This window comes from Ixodes scapularis, unplaced genomic scaffold, assembly GCF_016920785.2.
Source record: "Ixodes scapularis isolate PalLabHiFi unplaced genomic scaffold, ASM1692078v2 PGA_scaffold3__209_contigs__length_174095766, whole genome shotgun sequence".
NCBI classification, from domain to species: Eukaryota; Metazoa; Arthropoda; class Arachnida; order Ixodida; family Ixodidae; genus Ixodes; species Ixodes scapularis.
Window position 1 is genome coordinate 14,746,313 of NW_024609868.1, and position 4,894 is coordinate 14,751,206.

The window sequence follows — 4,894 nt, forward strand, 5'->3', positions numbered from 1 at the left end:
CCAGGCAAGTTGTGTCGGGACTTCTCTATGTTGTCCCCTTTTGTGTGATGAACTCAGCAGTGCTCCAGTGCTGCCAGCCCATGGAGTGAAAAAAAAAAATGTCTTGGTCTTTGCAACACCCTTGCATGTTGCATAGTGTTCATCACTACGTCAACATCGTGAAAATTCAGGGAACGGATGAAAGTTTGACGGTGTGCAACCCAGCGGGGAGGGTACTGTAGGTGGGATAACAGCTTGAAGTCGGATATTCTTGGGTCTGCTGCAAAATGGTGTGGACAGTGTGACAGGGCACTTTTGACTTGGAGAAAGACCGTATTACGTTCCAGTTTTCCGTGTCGTTTCTCGGGAATGGTGGCCTGCAATTTCTGCAAGAGGGTTGTGCAACAAACTCGCAAAGTTTCATTCTTATTCGTCAACTCGCTTCCATCCCGTATGAATGTTCTACCGTTTAAGGTGTTAAAAATGTGCTGCGACGACTTGGACCCATCGCAACACCGTTCTTCCATAAAGCTCCCTTTTAACTTTCAAATAAAGCGCCGCCAAAGCAAAAAAAAAAAAAGAACACCTCATTTGGTGTTGAAAGGGTGTGATAAGGGTGCAGTGCATGGAAGTGACAATGCACCCGTATAAAACCGCTTAACGTTTTCTTTTTCTTTTTTTTTATCGTGTATTGAAATTATGACAATTATCATATCTTCCAAAAATTGTTGCCTGCAAAAAGCTGGCGAGAATAAATTACCATATTTAGAAGCTTAGTAATAGCTGAGATGGTTCTTGGCGAAATGACTGCCTACCAAGTAATTCCAGTGTCGCGTGCTTCAGGCCTCTGTTCCTTCTGTCCTTATGTGAAATATACAAAATGAAGGTGCAAGGGCTGCATGTGGTGCGTTATTGCATTATACACTCTAAGAAAAAAGATGATCTAAAAGGACTAATGGCAGCATTTGGTCCTCTGAACTCCCATTTGCTCCCCGAAGAGACCATCTGGTTCGAGTTAGGTACGGTGCGCAAATGCTAAGGACTAACTGCACTCGACCGGGACTAACCGAAAGGCGCGCGGGAGAAAAAAGCAGCCGCGGGATCAAAAGTACGGGAGCAAAAGCAGCGAAAGGCACGCGGGAAAGAGCGCGGGAGCAAAAGACGCGCGGACAAGATGGCGGTGTCTGCTGCATAGCCGATGGCCAGCGTTAGCGACGCACTTACTGTTCCAGAACGCCGGGGGAAATATCCACAGACAATCGTAGCATTAAAAATTGCAGAAGGGAAGCTGACTTTATGACGATCGCAGCCTCTGTTCCAGCACGTCGTGGAAGCTTACTGGAAGCTAGAGTTCCTGTATAGGCTCCCTACGGGAGCCAGAGTTGCGCGTTCATGCATGGCATGTGGATACAGCTCCTCACACGACTGAATGCGGCGAATAGCAGCGCCGCGCGCCTCGAGCGCGCGGCGCTGCTATTCGCCGCATTCAGTCGTGTGAGGAGCTGTATCCACATGCCATGCATGAACGCGCAACTCTGGCTCCCGTAGGGAGCCAGAGTTGCGCGTTCATGCATACGGCACGTTCCCTGGCGTACCAGCGGGGGTCTGTTCCGGCGTACGTTCCCTGGCTCAAAAGCCAGGGAACGTACGCCGGGGCGCGTGCAACGGCTACTTTGCTGCACGACACTTGATACGGCTCCTCACGTGGTCGGATCTCGGCGAATAGCGGCGAGGGCGGCACGCGGCGCGTGGAATCAAACGCGCAACTCTGGCTCCCGTAGGGGCCTATACAGGAACTCTAGGGGGCCCTAGCGTTCCTGTATAGGCTCCCAGCGGGAGCCAGAGTTGCGCGTTCATGCATGGCATATGTGGATACAGCTCCTCACGTGACTGAATTCGGCGAATAGCAGCGCCGCGCGTTCGAGGCGCGCGGCGCGCGGCGCGCTCGAAAGCCGGGGAACGTACCGCCGGGGCGCGTGCAACGTCTACTTTGCTACACGACACTTGATACGGCTAGGGTGACCACCCGTCCCGCGACTCGCGGGACTGTCCCGCATTGAGTGCTTGTGTCCCGCGTCCCGTAAGCGAATTCTCAAATCTTCAAAATGTCCCGCATTTCATACTGTCGTAAAATTCACTCAGCAACTTATGGCGCTGCCGAACAATGGGGCACGGGGAAGCCCGGAGGTCGTTGGTAATCGTGTGAATCGCAATGGTACACCATTTTCTATCCAAGCATTCCGGGAAGCGACCGTCGTTCTTGAAGGAGAACCGACGCGCATGCTCCGTTGTGCCTCTCCCCTTGGTGGCAAATTATTCTAAGAAAGATTGCTCGCCAAAAGTTTCAATATATTGTAATTACTTTCAAATCGCTCTCTCAATGCAAAAGGGTTGCTGTGGACCTTTGTTTTAGTGAACACAGCCACACAAGCAGAGCCTGCAACTCGGAACGGTCGAAAAAGAACATCATGTTAAAACTTTGTGTTTCACTATATTGATAAAAGTAAGCGTTGACAGGAAACAATAACCCGAAAGAGATTTAATGTTTCTTATTTTCATTTGATGCATTGAGTTCTGCTACGGTCGATATTTATGTTTTCAACTTCGACACATTTAATAACATATTTACCATAAGAGATATATTACTTTTAGTAAAAATTAATTGAGCTTAATTGCTGCAATACAATTAGCAGGTGTATAAACAGCACATGATGTTAAATGTATTAACAAAGCCTCGGTTCGTGGTGTGTGTGTTAAAAAATTTCCTCTACCCCCCCCCCCCCCCCCCCCCCCCCCCCCCCCCCCCCCCCCGTGTCCCGCATTTCGCTAGCAGGAAGGTGGTCACCCTAGATACGGCTCCTCACGTGATCGGATCTTGGCGAATAGCGGCGAGGGCGACACGCGGCACGTGTAATCAAACGCGCAACTCTGGCTCCCGTAGGGAGCCTATACAGGAACTATAGTGGAATGGTGGAAGCTGGAAGCTAAGCGAGCTAAAGTGCCCTCTATCCTGGGAAAAGTGGCGCCATTCATTGTTGTAGAAATGCTCGACACAGATGCCGTGCGCCACTTCTGGGAAATCAGTGCTGCGCTGTGCCGCCTAGATCTTCCCAAGGGCTGCACGCTGCACGTGCCTCGTGCCTCGACGCACCTTTCCCTACTTTTGAAACATGAAGGGGCTGCTGACTCAAGCGCCGCCATTGTTGATGCACTAGTGACCGACTAGCCACGCGGTTTTTGACCATTGTCCTGGCGTCCTTCCCCTTTGCATTCTTTTGAACGTGCTTTGAAACGTTTACACACACACACACACATATATATATATATATATATATATATATATATAGTTTTTGTTTGTTTAACTGGAATAAAAATAGCCACGTAGCACGTGTAGGGTGACCACATTCCTCGGGGTAGAAAACGGGACATCGCGACGAGGGGGAGGGGGGGTTAAAGGTTAAGATTGGGAGAAAAAATGTAATGAAATAACTGCTCTTATTTTAAAACGGTACCATTCCACTGAGCCCTAGGGCCTAGGGAACAGTCGCACTTACAGTTCAGTTGCATAAACTTATGGAAGGTCTTGCTTCGGATCCTTCGTTGGTGTGGGCCACCCTGGTGTGGGGCAAGACTCGGTTGTAAAAGTCTGCGCAGTTCAACTCGTTTTGGTTTGCTTCAACTCGCTTGGCGCCAATTTCGAAGCTATGCACTCATGCGAAAACGGGACATGATACTTTATTGGCCCAAAATGACGGGACGGCAGAAGCGGTTTTCAAAAAAGGGACTGTCCCGGCCAAAGCGGGACGTCTGGTCACCCCAAGCACGTGGTAAAAACGGTTCCAAAGACAAGAAACATTCATTCTGGTTTCTTTTCTTTTTGTATTCTTTACAATCTGTGTGTTGTTGTTCTTCGCAAAAGACGTTGCGGTCGCCACGGAAACGCGCATGCGCAAAGTAGGGCAGTCTATGCGGGGAAGCGAGAACATGGCTGCTGGGAGCCTATGGGGACGCTGTTTTATAGACTGTCACAAATAATTACTGTGTGTACCGTTACTTCTTGGTAGAGATACACCCCTTGGAAGGTTTAGCAACAGTATTGGAGAACAATATTGTTGCGAAAGCAGCACCATATTTGTAACATCGTTCACAGTTGAGATGGTCACTGACAAAACGACTCCTTTCATATGATGAGTATAAAAAAGCGCATGGGTAGGCTTTGGGGTGGCGATAGAACAACGTTCTGTACGATCTGTGCTGCCCGTGGGCCTTCACAGTATATGGAAATCCCGCATGGCCGTCCGCAATGCAGATGCTGATGCTAGAGAGGTTAGAGAATACTTCGGTGAATCTACGCAATATGTTCTAGAAGTGTGGAAAGCTGAACCCATGCGTACCTGATTTTGTATCGGTACTCAACGATGTGACTCGCTTGAAACCATTTTACTTGCGGCAGTCGCTGGAGCGACTAGCAAGTGGTTTTTCGTCGCGAAGCGACCAAAACAGGTCGCGACTGTTTTTGGGCAGTCGCTCCCTGACCGATCTTTCAAGTCGCAAAAACGAGTTGCTGGACGGCGGAGCCGATCACAGTCTCGTTGGAAGTGATGCGTGCGTTTGTTTACATCTGGCACTGCTTCCTGCGGGAAATAGCGACGCGCGCACGGCTGCGGAAACTGGCAGGAGGTTCTGCGGAAGCTCCTAAATTAATGCTGTCAAAGACTATCTGTTTCCTTACAATAAACGGCATTCCGACTACAAGGATCGGGACACAAAAGCTGCAGGCCTGGAACGAGATCGATGACATTTTCGGCATGGCAGGTACGTACAATATCACGGTTGTGGGAGCGCGCATATAACCGTTGTTTTACATTCCGAACCACCATTAAGCTTTTTTCTTTTTTTTTTTTTTTGCTTTTTT